Source organism: Carettochelys insculpta, chromosome 2 (assembly GCF_033958435.1).
Source record: "Carettochelys insculpta isolate YL-2023 chromosome 2, ASM3395843v1, whole genome shotgun sequence".
Lineage (NCBI taxonomy): Eukaryota > Metazoa > Chordata > Testudines > Carettochelyidae > Carettochelys > Carettochelys insculpta.
In genome coordinates, this window is record NC_134138.1 from 8,429,875 (window position 1) to 8,452,243 (window position 22,369).

The 22,369-nt window shown below is 45.8% G+C and overlaps 1 long non-coding RNA gene and 1 other non-coding gene across 2 annotated transcripts in view; one reads left to right on the forward strand and one right to left on the reverse strand.

The window, feature by feature from the left end:
* Window positions 1-561: 561 nt before the first annotated feature.
* Window positions 562-22,369, reverse strand: part of LOC142008411 (uncharacterized) — a 36,552-nt gene continuing 14,744 nt past the window's right edge. The window contains exon 3 of the long non-coding RNA XR_012644133.1: window positions 562-643. This is a non-coding gene — a long non-coding RNA (uncharacterized LOC142008411). The remainder of the gene's footprint in view (window positions 644-22,369) is intronic.
* Window positions 21,271-21,343, forward strand: TRNAW-CCA (transfer RNA tryptophan (anticodon CCA)). The gene has a single exon. It is a non-coding gene; the product is annotated as a tRNA-Trp (tRNA).

Here is a 22,369-nt window from a genome sequence, read left to right on the forward strand (position 1 = left end):
ATAAGAGATTAAAGTCCAGGATCTCATGGTAGCATTCTCTGAAATGTTTTCAGTTCCACAACCAGGGCCAGACAGACAAGGAGAAAAGCAGCATCTCAATGGGTGGATGAAACTAGGATGTAAGAAAGAGGGGTTTAAATTTATTAGGAACTAGGGGTAGTTTTGGGAAAGGGGCAACCTATACAGGAAGGATGGACTCCATCTAAACCAAAATGGAACCAGATTGCTGGCACTTACAATTAAAAAGGTTGTAGAACAGTTTGTAAACTAAGAACTGCAGAGGAGCACATGGGTCAGACTGAGATATCCCTAAGGGGAAGGTCTACTAATAGAGGTTCTCTAAGCCCCAGTAAAGAAGAGAGGATGCAAGATGATAAAATACAGGAAAGATCTGATCAGAAACAGCCAAATGAACAAGGATCCTGTTCACTTACATCATGTCATGGTGGTTAGTTAACAAGTGGCAATACAGTGACAAAGAGTGAAAGTTAAAAAGCAGCATATCCAATCCCACCTTTTGAAAAACATTTCCATCTGAGACGCGAGAGACAAAAAATCTGTGGGGAAGGATGTTCCCTGTTGCTTTTCTTCGCCTGTTTGAGAGTCCATTGTTTCCCTTTCTGCTTGATGACTCAATTTACTGCTGTAATGCAAATTAAAACAAAGATACAGTCCTTTGTTCAAGATACAGTTTAGAGCTACATGCTTTTTAAAATGTTTTTAAGATTATACAGGGGAATTTTATAACTTGACATGAAATATTTCCACAGAGATTTTATCAGGACAATGCTGATCAGAAAATTGTGAGTTTTCAAATGATACCTTACAAGACATACCTTGTAAAAAGATTATTATAATACAATGTATGGTGTGAAGAAAGGGATGTCTTCCTTCATAGGCCAACATGCATTTTTATCAACATTTCATAAATGGGGGAACTGAGGAACTGAGTGATTGAGTGATTTTCCAGCAGTGACTTTGAACTAAGATCTTCTGATTATAAAGGATGATGATAGACCTTGTAATGACACACAGGATCACAAACATTTTTAACAGGACAAAACAACAACACAGACCCAAAGGAAGAGACTTCCACTCAACTTCCGTCCCCTCGCTGTTTCCTTTGTTTACCAGAGAATACACCGTGTCAGGAACAATATGCAGAACATAGATATCTAGTGGCTGCACAATACAATGACCTGTATGATTAAAGACTGTGCTTAAAGGAAAATAATCAAAGTAAAAGTTAGGATGTCACTCCTGGGGTAATTCTCCATCACTGTGCAATGCCAAATGTTGCAGAAACTAACATTGAGCTTATAGAATTTTCTTTCCACCCATGGAAATGCGTGGCAGGACAGCTAGCCACCCAGTAGGGGCCGCTAGACTCAGCAGAGACCAGCTTGCACATTGAAGACACTGCCATGGGAAGGGAGAGGAGCTAGAAGGTTCCCAGTATGCCCCAAGACAAGAAGAGAGCAGTGTACCAGAAATTTTGTGCAAGCCTGAGACTGAGGGATTGTCTATGCTTAGCACCAGGCTGATTTGCCAGTGATCAATTTTCCGGAGCTTGATTTAGCAGGTCTAGTATGGACCTGCGAAATCGAATGCTGAGGATGCCCTCTTCAACCCCAGCACTCCTCGCAGTTGTGAGGTGTAAGGGATGTTGACACAAGAGTTTCTACCTTCAACCTCATGCTGTGGGGACTGTGGAGAAAATTGACCTAATCTACATTAACTCCAGGCACACTTTTCTCATAGCTGGATTTGGGTATCTTAGGTGGACTTTCTCCTCTAGTGTAGACCACCCTCAGCATCAGGATGTCTCTCCCTCTCAATTCCTGGGCTCTGGGGATTGAGGGCATGGGTGTCTGGTCCCTGGGGGAGGGACAGGGTGCAGAGCTGTCTGGGGAATGTAGTTGGGCTCTGGGGAGGAGGAAGTTCAGGTGTATTGGCTGGGGGACCTGCAGGTGGGCTCTGCAGTGGAAAGGTTATGGGGCAGAGAAGCAGGAACTGGATTGTTATAGGGGGTTCTTTTAACTTTCACTGCCAGGAGAATTTCTGTGTGTGCCTATGTTGTTACAGACAAATGTTACCAAAACAATTGCAACTGGAGTGATTGCTCCAGGGTATGTTAACAAATAAAATCAATGGAATTTTAGAATATGGTGAGCAGAATGGTTAGGTGCAGAATGACCCCCGAAGAGGGATGTGATTCTTTGAGGTTGTGAGCAGCCTCAACTCCCAGCAAGACTGGTGGGATTTGGGGCATATGGCATCTTCCTGGACCAAGCCCCTAACTTGCCAATATCTTGAAATGCCTAGTTTATTCAGGGCATCTTTCAGCACCTATTCCTAAAGCTGTTGCTATTCTAAGTATGTGCACGTCTCCTTTAAGATGATGGAGAAGAAAAGATGCCAGGATGTCTTCTGGTGTGAAGTGCCCCAAATCCCCATTGGTGCATTCTGAGAGAAGACTAAGCAGTGTAGCCAGCTTCTGGGTGTTCTTGATGTCCTGTCTCTGGGATATATGGCTGCTCTGGGAACAAGGAGCTGGGAATAATTGGAGATGCAACATAATAATAGACTGAAGTCAATTGCAGTCTTGGCCAGATGATGGGTAGCTGAAGCCCTTCTCAATTCAGTGTGTAATAAACAAAGACAAAAGATATTTTACCTCCCCCCAAGTTAATCCATTTAAAGAGACAAATATGTTTTAAACAGCAGCTGTTTTTATTCCTATCGATTTGGCGTTCAAAGGAGCAGGTAGGGAAGAAATTAGGAATCTTTATGATAGTGGAGAATCAGGGCTGTAATACAGCAGCTTGTTCCCACGAGAGCAGATCAATTCAGAAAACACACAGTGATGGGACAACAGCAATAAGAGCAGAACAAGAAGAGGCGGAAAGATTGTAGAAGGGAATCTAGAGGCAAAAGGAACCATGATTAGAGCAGGATGAATGTTTTTGGACAAACGGGTTTATCACCAAAGATGCAGTGTCATATCATACTCAAACTCTTTGGAATTTGCTGAATTGATTCCATCAGAAAAAATAAACAAGAGCAAGGGAGGGGAAGGTGCCCACCTGAGTTTTAGACCACTGGCCTGGCAGGTGGCAGACCTAGATTTGAGTTCCTACTCCTAAAGGTAAGTACTTATACAAAGAGGATCAGCTGCAAGGGACAGAGTGAGCCATGCTAGACTACTCCAGCAATTAAGACACAGACTAGTTGAGGGGAAGACTTAGCTTCAAATCCCTGTTCAAAACAGGGGAACTGAACATGTTTCCTCTTTGCTGTATTTAGTGGTGGGGCACTGCCTTCTCTTCTTCTTTCTGTTATTTTGTGAGGCTGCCCCTTTAAAAATGCCACAATACAAAATATTTTGGTTCAAATATGATGTTTCATGTGCCATAAAATGGATGTGCTGATTTGCCTAAAGTTTTCAGAATTTTCTGCTTTGGATTGTGGCATAAAAACTTTTTCAGAGGGGTAGCTGGGTGAGTCTGTAGCTTCACAAAAAACAAGCTGTCCTGTAGCACCTTCAAGACTAAAAATCTGATTTATTAGGTAATGCGCTGTCATGGGTAAGACCCACTTGATCAGATTTGGAACAAAAATAAGAATCCAGGGTTTATATAAAGTGTGGGAAGGAAGTAGAAGGTGAAGAAGAAAAAGGGGAAAAAAGGGGGATGGGGAAGTCACCTATCATTCATAGGGCCTCTGGATGATGGACCTCAGGTGCTCAGATGCAACTCTGATTGGGAGAGAGAGAGAGTGGCTGGACCTAGCTGACTCAGTTTTGTTCAACAGCTTCATTAATGACCTGGACGAGAGGATGGATTGCTCCCTTAGCAAGTTGACAATAAGCAAGGTGGAGCGGTAGATACACTGGACATTAGGGATAGGTTCCAGAGTCACCTTAGATAAATAGGAGGATTGCACCAAGAGAAATCTGATGAAGTTTAGCAAGAAGTGCAGAGTCCTGAACTTGGGATGGAAGGCCCTCAAATTCTGCTACAGGCTGGGGACTGACTGGCTAAGTAGCAGTTCAGCAGACAAGGCCCTGGGCATTACAATGGATGAGAGGCTGGTTATGAGTAAACCGTGTGACCTTGTAGCCAAAAAGGATAAAGGAGTATTGGGGTTCATTAGGAGGAGCATTTCCAGCAGATCTAGAGAAGTTATTATTCCCCTCTATTCGGCACTGTTGAGGCCACATCTGAAATATTGTGTCCAACTCTGGAACCTCCATTACAAAAAGGATGTGGACACATTAAAGAGAGTCCAGCAGAGGGTAACAAAAATGATGTGAGGGTTGGAGCATATGACTTATGAGGAGAAACTGAGTGATTTAGCTTTATTTAGTCTACAGAAGAGAAGAGTGAAGGAGGATTTGATAGTGGCCTTCAACCACCTGAAAGGGGGCTCTAAAAAGGATGGAGAGAGGCTGTTTTCAGTGGTGGCAGACGATAGAATGAGGAGCAACGGTTTCAAGTTGCAGTGGGGGAGGTCTAGAATGGATAGTAGGAAGAACTTTTTCAAATCATCAGGAGAGTGGTCAAGTACTGGAATAGATTACCTAGACAGTGGTGGAATCTCCAGCCCTAGAGGTCAAGTCTTGGCTTAACGAAGCCCAGAGTGGGATCATTTAGCTGGGATTGGTCCTGCTTTAAGCAGGGAGTTGGGCTTGATGACCTTTTGAGGTCTCTTCCAACTCTAGGATTCTATGACTCTTTGACTCACAGGGAGCAGGCGGTAGGGGCAGTTAGCATACAGTGATTTCCCCAGGCATGTCAGTCCTTGCAAAGCTCAATCATTCAATGGCAGGGCCAGTTATCCCCATTTATGGATGAAGATTTTTGATTGTTACAGCGGATAGTAAAGACTGTAGAGCTGAGGCACAGAGAAGAATTGAGAACAAGTCTTGTGGCACCTTTTCGACTAACAGATATTTTGGAGCATAAGCTAAAATATCTGTTAGTCTATAAGGTGCCACAAGACTTCTTGTTGTTCTCGAAGCTACAGACTAACACGGTGACCCCCTCTGCTACTTGTCACCATGCAAGAGAAAAATTGGAATGCCAGCTACTCAGCAGCCATCCAGGCACTATGTTGGCTGCTGCATGGAACCTAGAGCCTCCTCCGTCCTATTTGACCTTATGGGTTTTTCCTGCCCTTCAGCTCAGCTACAGAAAAAAAGTCCCATTTTCCCACAGGAGCACAGAGGCTCCTATTGTCCAGGGGCCTCTGTCTAGTTTCTCATGTAAGGCCAACAGACCCAGGTTACCAGCCCCAGGCATTGAACCTGTGCTCATAGGGCCTAAAACCCTGTGCTCACCCACATGAGCTAAAGGCCAACTGGCTCCCACATGAAACTGCAGAGCAGAGACTTCATTCATTCTAGTATGCGGTCTCAGTGCCTCTGGGTACTACAATTGGGTCTGATCGTTCTGTTGTACAAAGCAATGATTAAACCTCTCACCCCACAGAGCTATTCCTTACTTGACTGAGTAATACAGAGTATAGGGGATAAAAAGGCTACACATGGAGACATCCCTTGGCCTGTGTCCCCCAGGAATTTTCTCGTAGCTACAGCCCTGCAGACCATTGTTCCTCGTAAGCTGGGCACTTGTGCAACTACTCAGGAGAGATTCAAATGCCACTCGGCTGATTAGCAGAGCGCCCACAGCTAGGTTTCTGAGACACCGGGGAAGGCTACACTTCAGGGCAAAGTGAACCTAATTTACAAAACTCCAGCTATGTGAATACCAAAGCAGGAGTGGCTGCCCTGTAGGTTGAGTTACTGTGGAGTCTCCACTGTGGGACGTCAACAGAAGAAACTGTCCTGTCAATTTCTCTTACACTTCTTCTTGCAGTAGAGTATTGGAGTGGCAAGAGAGTGATGAGCAGTCAATTTATAGGGTCTTTACTAGACCTACTAAATTGACTGCAGAGGGATGGATCACTGCCGCACTGACCACCCAGTACGTGTTGCTCTGCCCTTAGTTTCAGTATGCCTTAATTCCTCCTCTTTGAAAGAAGAATCTCATAACACTCCTCTGAGGAGAAATACACATAGGAATGGCCATACCAGGTTTGACCAAAGGTCCATCTGGTCCAGCTACAGTCAGGTGAGGTAGATCTAAGCTCAGGAGAAGCTGCAGGGGTCAACGCCAGATGCTCCCAGGAAGCAGGTCTGGAGAAAGGGGTAGGGCTTTTTCTCTATCTCCCCTTACTTCTCACGTGTTGGCCGGTGAAACTGAAGAGGCAAGCAAACTGGGGAGCGTGCCGTCCCCTGGACCCTCTCTGAGCCCTGCCATGCTCTGCCCCTCACTCACATCTGAATAGAAATGCACTCTGTGGCTATAAGTACGTTAAAACAACCAGCAAATCAGTCGCCAGAGGTGCAAAATGGGAAACAGTTGTTTCTATGAACAGTGAACACACTCAAGTGCAATTAGGCTCAAGTGTTGTTCATCTCCGTGTTAGATTAAAGAGCACATTAAGTGTCGTGAGAAGCTGCACTTAAGCTTGTACGTAATGTCTGTGCCCTCCGACACTCTCAAGGCAGCACATGTGGACTGAAGAACAAACATGGCATTGGGGTAAAATCGAGCTTTGTAAATGAGGGAGGGGCTGTTAAGGATGTTGGGATTCCACTGTAGCCCACTTAGGGCTTGATCCAAGTCAACAGAACTTATGTCAATCAGATCCTCAGGCTTCAATTCTGCAAGCCTGCTGTACGCCATGTTGTCATATGTCAGCCGTGGGTGCGTGTTCTTGCTATATGCCGCACTGGCCCTAGCTGGAGAGCCCGCATGACTGGCTTTGACTGAGCTTTCCAATGACAGCACAGGGCTTGGCTTAGCAACGAAGGCACATGGCCAGGTTTATTGCCCTTGTAGCATAGTCCCAGCAGCCTGGAACAATGTATACAGTTACATCTCTCTCTCTTTGTCTTCTCTCTTCGAGATAATGAGTAGGACATCTTCATGTTACCCTCCTATTTGTGAGTCTGTTGATGGCTGACCAGCCTGATTCTGGAGCCGCAGATCTAACACAGAAGACGCAAGTGTTGGTAGCTGTTGGAGGGGAGCAGGGCAGTTTTTACTGCTCTTTTCTTCTTCTCCACCTCTCCTCATCTGCACTGTATTGGGTCCTCTCAAACTGTGCCATCCCTGCATGGATTACCACTCTCCACTGAGAACGGTCCTGGGCAAGGTTCTCCCAAGTGTCGACGCCAATGCTGCACTTTTTCATGTGTACCTTCAGCACGTCCTTATATCACTTCTGCTGACCCCCAACTCTCCCCTGTCCTTCCTCCAACTCCAAAAACAGAATCTGTTTTGGGAGATGCTGATAGTCATCCAAACCACATGACCAATCCAACAAGGTTGTTGGGGAAAGACAATGGCTTCAATGCTGGTCATGTTGGACTCTTCCAGGCTGTTAGTGTTCATGCGCCTATCCTCCCAAGAGATATTTAGGATTCTCCTGTGGCAGCACTGAAGACATTGTTAAGTGCCTTCAGATGATGCTTGTATGTTACCCAGGTTTCACATGCATATGTTGGAACAACCACCTCGCAGTATACAACTAGCACGTGAACGTAGGCCTGTGACAATGGACCAGCCCAGTCAGCAGCAGGTCTGCTGACCATTGCTCCTCATAAGCTGGGCACTTGTGCATCTACTCAAGAGAGATTCAAATGCCACTCATCTGATTAGCAGAGTGCCCACAGCTAGGTTTCTGAGACACCGGGGAAGGCTACACTTCAGGGCAAAGTAAACCTAATTTACAAAGGTCCAGCTATATGAATACCATAGTGGGAGTTGATGCACTATAAGTCGAGTTACTGTGGAGTCTCCACTGTGGGACGTCAACAGGAAAAACTCTCCTGCCAACTTCTCTTACAGTTGCAGTAGAGTATTGGAGTGGCAAGAGAGTGATGAGCAGTCAATTTATAGGGTCTTTACTAGACCTACTAAATTGACTGCAGGGCGATGGATCACTGCAGCACTGACCACCCAGTACACAAAATCACAGAATCCTAGGGCTGGAAGGGACCTCAAGATGTCATCTAGTCCAGCCCCCTGCTTCAAGCAGGATCAACCCCCTCTAAGTCATCCCAGCCAGGACCTTGTCCAGCTGGGACTTAAAAACCTTGAGGGATGGAGAATCCACCACCTCTCTAGTATGTGTAGATCTGCCTTTAGTCTCAGTATGCCTTAATTCCTCCTCTTTGAAAAAAGAATAATAGCATCTCACAACACTCCTCTGAGGAGAAATACACCTAAGAATGGCCGTACCAGGTTTGACCAAAGGTCTATCTAGTCCAGAGTCCTGTCTTTCAGCAGTGGCCAATACCAGGTAGCCCAGAAGAAATGTACAGAACAGGCAATCACTGAGTGAGCCATCCCCTGGTGCCCTCTCCAAGCCTCTGGGAAACAGAGGCTTGGGACCCCATCCCTGCCTATCTTGGCTAATAGCCATTGATAAATGTCTCCTCTGTGAAGCTCTACATCAAAAAGTAGAACCTCCTGCCACCAAGATACTCACATTGCATTGAGGCTGAAAGAGAACATTGCAATCTTTCTCAAAATGAAACATTTTACTTGTTGATGAAAACCTTAATAGAGAACACCAACTGAGATTAATGGGTAGCAGGTTCAAAACTAATAAAAGTAAGTTTTTCTTCACATAGCACACAGTCAACCTGTGGAACTCCTTGCCAGAGGATGCTGTGAAGGCCAGGACTCTAACAGAGTTTGAAAAAGAGCTTGATAAATGTTTGGAGGTTAGGTCCATAGATGGCTATTAGCAAGGGGTAAGGTATGGTGCCTCGCCTTTTGTTGAAGGTGGGAGATGGATAGCAGGAGACAAACCACTTGATCATTGTCTTGGGTTCACCTCCTCTGGGGCACCTGGCATTGGCTACTGTCGGCAGACAGGATACTGGGCTAGATGGACCTTTGGTCTGACCCAGTATGGCCGTTCTTATGTTAATGCAACCAACATAATTCGAGTGAATCAAATCAGCATTTCCCACTAGGAAATTTTCCCATTGGAATTTTAACTGGCTCTATCGAAAGGATTGTGAGGGGCTCAGATACTAAAGTGGTGAGGTTCATGCATAGGTAGTGACAGTCACTGTTCAGGCTTCTCTGGAGCTCCAATTCTTGCTGGGGAGTGGCTTCCTTGGGGTTTTGCCTATGAGTACAGGATGAGTGTGAATGAATATTTACCTTCTAATAATTGCACCATATTAATTCTCAACGTCTCTGCCTCAGGTTCTTGAGTTAATTTCTGCAGTTGCCTGCCAGCCTGTGGTGATTTAGAAATTATCTCTGAAGCTGCGGCATCATTCAGCAATTAATTGCCAAGAAGCGTTTCTGAATGTACTTAGGAAATGGTAAAACAACTATCCCAGGGCACACCTGGAGCAGAATAGGCTATGGAGATGGGAACAAAACTCAGATGAAAGGGAAAGAACCCAACCTTTGTGTTACCCCCCTTCCAGTTTGTTTTTCAAACTAGTCGACTAATCTATTCCACCCACAGACACAGGGAGTTCTCACTTGCCTAAGATGTTTTGAAGTGTGATTTGAAATGTATTAATGCTGTGAATAGGCCCACAGGGGACTGCTACAGAACCAGGTTTGCTATTGAATTAGGCCATCTCAGATGCTACTACAGAGCCAGGTTTAGTATTCAATTAGTGTCAGATACTACAGGGCAGGTTATTTCAGGATAGTTCAGTTATTAGCAATGGGATGAAAGTTGCTAGTGAATATTCATACAGAAGATGAAAATGATGCTGGCAATCACTCATTGCCGAGCATGATCATCTTTCATGGGAGCTGTGGATCATCAGGTGGCTGATAAGGCCTATCCTTGAACCACAAGTTCTATTACAGTGAGGACTGGTGTTTCCAGCTACGGCAGGAAGTTGTTGACCGTGACTGGAAGCCAGTCTCTCCTTCCTCCTGTGCCTCATGTCCTCCTACTGAACATCGGATGAGGAAGATGTACAGAATTTAAGGCCAGCAGGGATCATTTTGATTATCTCATGTGAGCTCCAGTACAGCACGGGCCAGAAAAACACACCCAGCAACTTCTGTGTCAAACTCCCTTCCCGCTGGACCATGGATGTTGCTATATCAGAGTGCGTTGGTTTTAGGAGGTACATGCTTGTGATGTAAACAAGGCTGTAGAATTGTGCAATGTATTTCTACAACCAGTGTCTCCCACATCAGCTTCAGCTGACCACTGGGCCTTTTTCTGCTAGACTAAAAAGATATCTGGCATCTGAAATCTCTTCCCCATGGAGGTGCCTGTGGACTGTGATCGAGTCTCATCTTAATGTTCTCTTAGACAAAATTAGTAGGTTGAGTTTCTTCAGCCTTTCACTGTACACTATACTTTCCAGATCTCGAACCCTTTCCAATTTGTCAATCTCCTTTTTGAAGACTGGTCATCAGAGCTAGATACAATAGTATAAAAATGGTCTTGCTGATGCTGTTTGAGAGAGATAATGCTACCTCCTGCCTCCTTACTCATAATCAATATTCCACTTCTTGTATATCCAATATCATGTTCTGCCTCTTTGCTACAGTATCACACAGGGAACTCAGGTTCTGTTTGCTGCCTCTCATGACCCATATTGTAGACTTCAAAGGAAAGACATGGCAACCACATTGTTTAGGTTGTTTGTAAACCAACTGGCCAAACCATTGGAGAATATGCTGGTTCAATGGGGGTGTAGGAAAGAGCTACTTTCTGGCTACAAATGCCCCATAGCATTCTCCTGGTGCTGGGGGAACATCCTGTTGTCTTGTCTCCACCACAGTTTGGCCTTGTAACCTCTGGCAACCCCTTCTCCTGGGAAAGGAGGTGTGCAGGTGGCAGAAGGCATTCTGGGCATGGAGAGGGGTCATGACTGTGTCCGTTTAAGAACCCCGTAAGTCAGAGGCAGAATTTCAGGTTGCCTATCAGCAACTTTGAGTCTCATCAGAGGTTTCCTGGCAGGATGAGGCATCTATTGAGTATAGAAGACAGTAGAGCTCTCTGAACAACTAAGCTGGAGGAATAGGAGAGGGGAGTAATTATGCATGAGTTATGGGTTGGACTATATTTTATGATTAAACACAGAGTTAAAGACCACACAGGCCATCTGGTCCAGCCTTCAGGGAGGTCTACTGGGTCATTTCATTTGACCTCCAGCCAATGAAGAACTGTTCCATCCTTCTTGACTATTTCTATTGCCCCATCACTGAAATATCTGAGCACTGTCCAATGAAATTTGATCTATATAGAATCATCCTTAGTGCATTTAAGTCCAAAGCTGCCTGCAAAGAGAGCCCCACTTTGGTGTGATGCTGACAAAGGGATCTCACAACACGGGAAAAGTGGATACCAAAATGACAGATGAAATTCATTGTTGATAAGTGCAATGTAACACTCAGTGGAAAAAATAATCCCAGCTAGACATACAAGTTGATGGGGTCTAAATTAGCTGTTACCCTTCAAGAAAGTGACCTCGGAGTCATTACGCATAATTATCTGAAAACCTCCACTCACTGCATCGCAGCAGTCAAAAAAGCAAGCAGAATGTTAGGAGCCATTAGGAAAGGAATAGATAATAGGACAAAAAGTATCACAATGCTGCTATATAAATCCATGGTACACCCACACCTTGAATACCGTGTTCAGTTCTGGTTGCCATCTCAAAACAGGTATCTTAGAAATGAACAACGTACAGAGAAAGGCAACAAAAATGATGACAGGTATGAACAAGGTGAAACTAAAGAGAAGTAAATTGTCCCACTTGGAAGAAGAGCTGAGTAGGAGGAGCTCTCGTAGAAGATTATAAGCTCATGAACGGTGTGGAGAAAGTGAATGGGGGAGTGCTATTTGCTTTTAACATAAGACAAGATCTGGGGGTTACTCATTCTGGCCCCTTGCATGGACCTCCCCTGTTAAAGCAAATTCTCTTGTTCAGGGCTGGTTAGGTCCCAGCCATGACAGACCAGGGAGGTTCAACCTGTACAGACTTTGTAGATAAATCACTCAGGCTGTGTCTACTCAACAGCCTAACCTTGAAATAAGCTACATGATTTGCGCTTCACAAATTGCCTAGCTCATTTTGAGGCGATTTTGAAATAGGCTATTTTGGCATGTGGTGCTGTCTAAATGACGTCTCCTCCCGCCAGGAGGAGTACAGGGATGCCAGAATAGTGTGCTTCTTATCCTGAAAACTCTTTCAAGACAACTGGCATGTTTTTTTTGATGCCAGCAGCTATTTCGGTGTACCGCCATATCACAAAATAGCACCCATCGTGTAGACATAGCCTCAATGACATTCATAGGTAGCAGGATTAAAACAAACATAAAAATTTATTTCTCACAGTGCACAGTCAACCTGCGGAACTCCTTGCCTGTGAATGTTGTGAAGGCCAAAAATATAACTGGCTTCAAAAAGGAGTTGGATATGTTCATGGAGAAAAGGTTAATGACTGTTAGCCAAGATGGTCAGGATACTGGGCTAGATGAAGTATACAACTGACCCGTTTTGATGATATCATGAGGCCTCTCCTCTTCTTCTCCCTTCCCTTGAACAGGAGGATCTGTTTGGGGTAGGTCTCTGCTTACTTTTTGTCTCTTAATCAGCGGCGCATGTCAATGCAGTGAGCTACGAAGAAACACACCAGTAGCTGACTGCATGCCAGGAAGCAGAAGTGAGATTTTGGCAGATGGAATACACCCATTGAGCTATGACTAGTGGAGGGTTAGTGGAAGCCCATAGTGTAAATGAAACAGGGCTTTTGGGAAGGGTTAGTGATTCAAGAGTTGATCCAAAGCCCACCGATTGCAACAGGAAAGCCCCTATTGACATTAATCAGCCACAGGTCTGACCTTTAGATAGAAATTCACATTGAGAATAATTAGTGCGAGACTCGGAGCAAATTTCAGGAAATATTTAGGAAGGCAGTGTGTTACCAGCCTCTGGAATTCATGGCCCTATGGGGCAATTCATGCTGCTCAGACAGTAGAGAGAGAGAGGGGAGGAATGTGAGATGAAGCTGGATTTCCACATCAATATCGACTTTAGTGGGAAGATGACTTCCAAGGTATGGGAGGTGCTCCACATTTTCCAGCAGTTCTCCATTGACTTCAATAGGAGGTGCATGAGAATGTCCTGTCAGCAAAGGCTGGTGGAGCACCTTGGCCTTTTTGATGTTCAGTGTGAGGCCAAGATTCTTGTATGCTTCAGCAAAAGGCACTTAAGATGGTCTGAAGTGCTGTTGGAGAAAGAGCAACAACCACATTATCACCCGTGTACTGCAGCTCCACTGCTGAGGTTGTGGAAGTCTTGCTTTTAGCCTTCAGTCTCTTGAGATTGAAAAGCTTCCCATTCATTTGCTCTTTGGGAGAGCACAAGTGAATCCAGAACCTATTGGTAAATAGCCTTTTTTTCCCCCTTCGCTATTGTCAATTTTCCTTTGGGGGTGAGGGTGGGGGTGGAACAGATCAACTAACAGAAATTTTATATACCAAATTTTCTCAAAAAACCTTTTTTTTGTTAAAAAAAAGAATGAACATTTTTCTAGTAAATGCATAAGAACCTAAGAACAGCCATACTGAGTTAGAGCAATAATCCATCTAGGCCAGTATCCTGTCTGCTGACAGTGGCCGATGCCAGATGTCTAGAAGGGATGAATAAAACGGGTGCTCATAAAACGATAAATCATAAAATACCCATCCCCTATTGCTCATTCCCAGTGACTGGCAAACAGAGGCTGGGGAAACTTCAGAAACAACCTTCCTGTGCTTCCTATCTGAGGGGCACGGGTAGCGTAACCATGCTGCTTACCATTCAGAGGGGATGAGCACATGGAGATGTTCTTGAAATCAAGGCAGAGACATGCAGAGTAGCACAACTAAGGGTTAGCTGCAGGCTTGCCAAAGGGATGATGGGGGGCAAAAGGGACAATTGCCATGCTGTGGGGTGTCAGTGATGTGGGCTGGACAGCACGGAGGGGTGAATGCCTTAGGCCCCACCCTTCCAACTCACCTCCACCTCTTCCAGGGTACAGAAGTGGGCCCCCCTCCTACTGTGCCCTGGGACCCTCAGAGGCTGTTCGTGCTGCTGGGTAGCTGCTTTGTGTGTTGAATATAATTTCCATTTCCAAACCTCCTTTGCACTCGGGAAGCCTCTGGTGCTCACTGAACCAACCTTTAACTATCAGCTGGAATTTTATAATTGCCATTTAAAAACGTGCTGCTTCAGATTAGAGGAGACTTCAGTAGGGTGAATATTAAAGCTGTTCCAGCACAATGCAATAATAAAAGGCCAGTAAGCAAGCTGCCCCGTCACAGAAGCATAAGATGTAAAATTATTTTTTAAAGGACGGTTTCCATGGAAATGGTCCTTCGTGGAGAGGTTTTACACCATAGTGAGCAGTGTAAAGGGTTAAGATGGTGATCACGGTGGCTCTGATACAGATCCCATGGCTAGTTAAAAATTGTAACTGCTAAAAGTTTTATAGCTAGAGTGCAGGGAATGTTTTGGAGCTGTTCATCATTTGCTCAGCAAAACGGAGCACTAAAACGCACCTAGTAAATTGGGATCCTTTCATGCGTTACCTGAGTAGTTTGGAAAGACAGGGAAATATGTCTCCCAGTTATAGGTACTGAAAGTGTGTACAGCCTAATTCCATTCAAGGAAGGATCTCAAAGCATTTCCTCATATGAATTAACCTTCCCACTATAAAATACAATAAAAGCCATGTTATTCGGTGCTTGGCTAACCAGCAAGATCTGTTATCTGGTACTGCTGCCCATGGGGCCACTTGCCTGGCGGCTACAGGGTGGCTGCCCTGCCAGAAGCAGCAGGCCCAGTGTCCAGGCAAGGTTCAGCATCCCAGCCAAGACCAAGCCGGGGTAACCAGCACTCAAGTAACCAGAAAATGTGAGCATCTGGCCATCTTCATTCCCTGGGGGTGCCAGCTGATCAAGCTTATACTGTATGCATCTTGCCTGCAATCTGCTAATCATCCCCATAGCTGGATGTTATTTATTATCTCCACTCTGTGATGTACATACACGCCAAGATCAAGGTGTGGAACTTCTCTACAGGTAATTCCCAGCTCAAGGAGATGTACCCCTGCTAGTTCTGACAAAGCTAGCAAGTGTGAAGTGGTAGGGTACCTACCACTGTGGGAGAGGAGGGAGAGACTAAACACCAAACATCTCTGATGAGTATATATGTGGGTTAGGTAGTTGCTTGTGCTGCTGTGGCTTCAACTATTTTTAATGGGCCAGCTCTATCGGACCTGCTGTAACTGGCCCTAGGTGGGCTAGAACCTGTGACCACTGGAGTTCAGTGCAGGAGCCTCTCATTTGAGTTAAAAAGCTCCTCCCACTCACAGCTAAGAGTGCACAAGAGACTCATTCTTTCTCTGTGTAGGTGGCCTTGGTGTCAGTAAGTGGGATAATGAACCACACCTGGTAGGTGTGTGGGTTACACAAGCGAGGCAGAAATGACACCTCCAGCTCAAAGAGTAGTCATGCTCTTAGGAAGAGACAGTCCATGCCCCAAAGATCTTACAGTCTACATAGAGAAGACAAAGGTCAGGAGAAGACATAGGGGTACAGATGGAAGGTGATGTACCTGGTCTACATGAATGACCTAGCTCTGACACGCAAGCATAAGGAAAAAGTTATCTACCAGAAACCCCTAGGCAATCAGCTATTGGCTTGGCTTGGGAGGTTCAGACTGGGTCTCAGGGAATTAACTCTGGCCAGGCATTGCACCCACTTCTGGCATTGTCTCTCCCCCATCCTCTTGTCCTGTGGACACTTTTCACTCCAGGAACTGCAGCATTAAGGTTATCGTATGATGTATCTGTATCAGTATCAGTATCCATCAACTCACGTATGAATGTGTTATATAATACATAGGCTACAATTCCACTCCCACTACTGTATCTTTTGGAGAAGGTACAACTCCTTATTTGGTCCTGGTGGGGAAAATTTCTCTCTCTCTTCAGGGACCCTTCAGCTTTGTTCTGACGCAGGGAAATGGATGGCCCTTTGTGTTTTTCCCTCTCAAGAGCTTTAACCGCTGTGCTTCCTATGTACCCTATAATCCATATGACACAATTGAGGCTGTTTTAAATAATGCTGTTATAAAAATAGGCCGATTTAAATAATATTTTAGGGAGGTAAGGAAGGAGGCATGATTACGCATTTGGTGGAGATCTGAGGAGTGCAGCAGTGTTATACAACCTACCTACCGTCAGAAACATAGCTCTAAATATAGCCCCAACTATGTGTATTACAGGAACCTCCTGGGAACTATAAGTAATTAGATGGAATCTTAGCATTCACTGGCACTTGTTGGCTGTTTAAGAGGAAGCTGGTGTGCCAGCAATGTTGGCCTAAAGTAGGTTTTATGTAAGAAAAGAGGATACCACTTGTTTACTTGTTCCCATAATATAAGAACTAGAGGACACCAAATGAAATTAATGGGCAGCAGGTTTAAAATGAAAAAAAAGAATTCTTCTTCACACAGCACACAGTCAAAATGTGGAACTCCTTGCCAGAGGAGGCTGTAAAGGCTAGCACTATAACAGGGTTTTAAAAAGAGCTAGATAAATTCTTAGAGGTTATGTCAGTGGCTGTTGGCCAGGATGGGTAAGTAATGGTGTCCCTAGCCTCTGTCAGAAGCTGGAGGTGGATGGCAGGAGACAGATAGTTACCTGTCAGTTCACTCCCTCTGGGGCACCTGGTATTGGCCACTGTCAGAAGACAGGATACTGGGCTGGATGGACCTTTGATCTGACTCAGTATGGTTGTTCTTATGTTCTTATTTCTGCTGAAAGGGGAGAATAAAGAAAGCTTTGCTATTACCTTGGATTTAAAATGTTCTCAGAAGTGGTGGCAACCCAAACCATTCAATGTTCTTCCACTGGAGGTGACTTACTTGACGTTAACTGTTGTACTCCGAGCGGAGCATCAGTCATCTACAAATCTCCTCCACTTCACTTTGCCTCAGGACAAAACTTCTAGATGGTCCCAGGGGTACCCTAGTTGTCCTTCAATCTCAGTAGATCTTCTCCACATTGCTCGAGGTCTTCCTCTCTTGAGATTTCCTTGCGGGTTCCATGTGGGAGCTTGACGCACTATGCTGGATGATGGTTTTCTGAGAGTGTGTTCTAGCCATCCCCACCTTCTTCTCTTGATTTGAACATCAAGTGGTTCTTGTCCTGCTCTGCTCCAAAGCTACTCATTTGTGACCAAATCTTGCCATTTGGTGTGAAGGCTGGGCCTCAGGCATCTGTTTATGAATGTAGCTTGTGATCTGAAGACTTTTTACTATGCCAAGTCTCACATCCATACAAGAGCACATTCTGCACGTTTGTGTTGAAGATCCGCGGTTTTGTCTTCGCAGATATCATTTGTAAACTCCATATGGGACAAAGAGTCTTGAATCCAGCTGTTGCTTTCCCTGTCCTGGCATCAATATCCTTGTCTGTTCCTCTGTCTCTGCCCATGATATTCCCCAAGAAGGTGAACTGCTCCACATCTTGCAGGTTGTCCCCTCCCAGTGCGATGGTGTTGTTGCTGGACTGGTTGATCCTCATTGCCTTGGTCTTTCTCTCCTTATTGCTCAGTACTGGAGTGAAACTGACTCGATTACTGCACCAATCTGGGTGAAGTGCAAAAAGAAAAGTTGCAGCTTGGATACAGCTGTTGATTGGTAGTAACCTGCACTGGGCTCAGTTCGCGGCTCTGCAGCAGACTTCCTGGGTAATTTTAGCCAAATCACTTTAATCTCTCTGTGCCTTTGTTGCCTGTGTGGAAAATGGGCAGGGAATGGGGGCAGGGGTGCTAATTCTGGCCCCAGTTGAGATATTTCTAGGTGCTCATGGAAGTTCACTTTTGTGTACCCCATCCCAGACTGTATCTGTTTTATCTTCTGGAACCCTTTGAGGGCAGGGACTGTCCTTTTATTCTCTGTACAACACCTAGCATCATGGCTAGCCACGATTAAATCTCCTATGTTGTAATACAGGTGTAGTACCCAGAGGCACTGACACTTCATCTGGGGTGAGTGAAGTCTCTGCTCTACAACATTGGCTGAGAGCCAGCTGCCCTTTAGCTTGTGTGGTAGAGTACATGGCTTTAGACCCTAGGCTTGTAGGTTCTATCACTGGTGCTGGCAATGATCAGCCTTACATAGGTAATACATACTATCAATAAATGGTGCAAAATCAAACAAATTCAGTTGCAATCACTCATTGTAAGGTGTTGCTAGGGACTTAGGTGAGGGATTTAAAAACATCTTATGAATTTTCAGCCTGTTACTGGGCCAGATTGCATGAGTGCTTCATCACCTGAGGAGCCCTTACTTAGTGAGCATCCCCATTGATTTCAGCAGGACTCCTCTGATGAAAAGGGTCTACCAGCAGGGCCAGGTGTTGCTTTAGTCAGTTTGTGATCAGTTTACTGTTTGTGTTCCTTGTACAGAGAATGACAGTTGGAAGAATGGAGGGAGAAGCAATGCTAATTAACCTTGTCTGCAATGGAGAATTACAGCAGTTACTTCACAATATGACTCCCTATGATCTGTCCATAACATGTCCCGGTTCTTATGTTACTGGGTCCCCTCCTGCTGTGCCACTTGCTGCATGGTGCTGGTTCTCTTACGTCAGGCATGGGCTATGTTCAGGAAGAAAACCAGAGGCTCCCATAGTGTGTGTGAAAAGCATTCCAGCAGGGATAGCAGAATACAAATTTTCTTGACAAGCAGCCTGTATTTTTAGCCAGCAACTCCCAACAAGCAGCCAGGAGCTGTTCTCCAGGGAGGAGTCGGGTAGGCAAATGCAAAACAAGCTGTTACATTGACCCCCAGGCAGAAGTTGAAAAGTTGAGCGTCAGGAGGCTGTATTCCTCGGTGGGAGGCCGGGAATAGGCTGGGATCTGGAGGTTGCGCTCGTTTCGCTGGCTTCTTTCCTTCCCAGTCAAATAAGCCAGAGGACAAATGACAAATGGGAGATTCAGCTCCTTATTGTACATGAACAAGGGAATTCTGCAGGGTGAGCACTGGCTGCTTCACCCTCTATAAGCGTGAGAACAAGCTAAGGGCTTGAGTTCATGTTGACTGATGGGGCTTGGCAGGAATATTCTCAATCCACAGGGCAAACTGTGGATTGAAGCAAACTGTGTAATAGAGGCCCAACCACTGGCTCCTGGTACTGGGGAAAGTGGGAGGGGTTCCAGATGTTTTGACTGGCTCCATGACCAGGGAGGCAGCAATGTATGTGTGCGTCTCCTCCTTTTCTACTGTTTTCATCTCCCATGTGCCTGAGGCAGGGCCAGGCCTGGAGCCGAGGCAGTTGTCATTGGGGGTGTGATAGCTCATTGGTTTGAGCATTGGCCTGCTCAACCCAGTGTTGTGAGGCCAGTCCCTGAGAGGGCCATTTAGGGATCTGGGGCAAATAGATTAATTAATAAAAAGGGGTGGGGGTGATGCCTGGGTGCTACAAGAGGGCAGGGGACTGGATGTGATGACCCCCCAAGGTCCGTTCCAGCTCTATGAGATACGATGCATCTGAGCATGGCAGAATGCTGCCCTAACAATTAAAAGACAGGAAGGCTCAGATCAGCAAATGCATGGAGGCCCCTATGAGGAGGTGGGCCTAGGCCAAGGGTGGCCAACCTGTGGCTCTCAAGCTGCATGAGGCTCTTTGAGCAAAGAAATGCAGCTTCTGCTGGGAGCATTGGGTTGCGGGGGGTGGTTGGGGGTTTCTGACAGTGGGGGGGGAGGGGAGAGGGATTGGGTTAGAGCAGGGAGGCTGAGGGTGCCTGGATCTAGGGGAGGGGGATGGCATAGAGCCACATATCGTATATTTACTTGTACCTATCTAGATATATAAGAAGTGAAGAGCCAGGCTCCCCCTGCCACTTTGTTAAGGGTCCGGCAAGTCTATCGGCTCCCCTGAGTGTGGTCACAGCAGAGGGAGAAAAATCCGTGGGGCTCAGTCAATGCAAAGAGTGAGTGGCTAACTTAGGGGATGGGTAATGGGCTGGGGATGGCTCGAGCTTCTCCCCTGACAGTCAAATCCAGCCCACAGCTTGCGTGAGCTAGAGGTATAGATTGCAGTACCCTGACAAGCCCCCATCTGATGAAACCTCGACCCCTACTTAGCTGGCTCGCTGACCTGGCTCTCTCAGCCCTAGGTGCGGTGTTAGTGTTTGGGTGGAAGCGTGCTGATGAGAAAGGGTGCGGCTGTATTGCCAGTGCACCTGTTCTGTAAACAATCACAGGACTTCGGTTTCTAAGCTGGGCCTGTGTTTATGGAATCCTAGAACACTTGAACTGGAAGGGACCTCGAGCGGTCATGAGTCCAGTCCCCTGCCCTCATGGCAGAACCAAGCACCATCTGGACCACCCCCAATAGATGTCTATCTTACCTGTTCTTAAATATCTCCAGTGATGGATCCTTCACTTTCACAGACCTTGGCAGGCAGGCCTGTCCTCACCTACAGACAGCCTGCCAACCTTAAGCAACTCCTCACTAGCAACTACAGACCACAACACAGTAACTCTAAACCTGGAACCAATCCCTGCAACAAAACTCGCTGCCAATTCTGCTCACGTAACTACACCAGTGATATCATCACAGGACCTGACATCAACCACATCATCAGGGGCTCCTTTACCTGCATATCTACTAATATAATAGATGTCATCATGTGCCAGCAATGCCCCACTACAATTTACATTGGCCAAACTTGACAGTCTCTATGTAAAAGAATAAATGGACATAAATCAGACATCAAGAATGGTAACATACAAAAACCTGTAGAAGAACACTTCAATCTCCCTGGACGCTCAGTAACAGATTTAAAAGAAGCCGTCCTACAACAAAAAAAACTTCAAAAATAAACTGCAAAGAGAAATGTCACAGCTACAATTCATTTGCAAATTTGGCTCTATCAATCAAGGATTGAACAGAGACTGGGAGTGGCTGGCCCATTCCAAAAGCAGTTTCTCCACTCTTGGGGTGCGTCTACACTAGACGGCTACTTTGAAGTAGCTGGCACGTCAAAATGGTACGCATCGTGTCTACACGTGCCGTGAGCTATTTCAATGTTGAAATCGACGTTAGGCGGTGAGACATTGAAATTGTTATTCCTAGCTGAAGATGGTCATTTAAAAAAAAAAAAAAAAAGTCAAGTACCATTTAGAGACTATGAGACCCAGTGGCCTAATGGATAAGGCATCAGCCTCCAGAGCTGGGGATTGTGGGTTCAAGTCCCACCTGGGTTAGGGGTGAGCTTTCATAGGATGAACCAACTTCTTCAGATCAGGGGTCTGTCCCACAAAAGCTTCTCACCTAATAAATTATTTAGTCTTTAAAGTGCTACTTGACTGCTTTTTGTTTTGATGGTGTATAGACTAGCACGGCTTCCTCTCTGTTACTATTGAAGATGGGAATAGCGCCCTACTTCGACGTTGAATGTCGAAGTAGGGTGTGTGTAGATGATCCACATCCCACTACGTTGAAACATCAGGGTCCTCCATGGCACCATCAGCTGAGGGGTTGAGAGACACTCTGTCCAGCCCCTGCAGGGCTCTATGGTTGCTGCATGCAGCAGCCCTTAGCCCAGGGCTTCTCGCTGCTGTTGCAGCTGGGGGTCCATGCTGCATGCATGGGGTCTGCAACTGGTTCTGGATCTTGTGCTGTGCAGGGCGAGTGTGTCTGGGAGGGGCCCTTTAAGGGAGTGGCTTGGGGCTTTGCTGGCCCCTTATTTCGACAGGCAGCGCTTGTGTGTGTGGATGCTCGGCATTTCCTTCCGGGGCGGCTCCTTTCAACGTTCCCCGTTGCTACTTCGACATTGAACATCGACGGCACCAGCCCTGGAGTATGTGTAGACGATATGTGTTGAAGTAGCCTATTTCAATGTCCTTACGTTGAAATAGGCTACTTCGACGTAGTGTGCTAGTGTAGACGTAGCCTTAGTGTTGACACCTTCACATTAGCTACTGATAATGGGCCACATCCCCTCTGGCTGAACTGACTTGATTTCTCCTCTCTTGATGAAGTCTTGTGGCACCTTATAGACTAACAGATGTTTTGGAGCATGAGCTTTCGTGGGCAAAGACCCGCTGCATGAGAGGAGGGGTGGTTACAGAGGGGTATTTAAAGAGGGGGGTCCCAGTAAGAGTGAGGGCCAGAGCTGACAAGGTCTATTCAGCAAGGTGGAAATGGCCCAGTATCGACAGTACTTATCAAAAGAGGAAAAAACAAGTCAGATCAGACAGGGGGATGTGAGCCATTGTCAGAGTCTAATG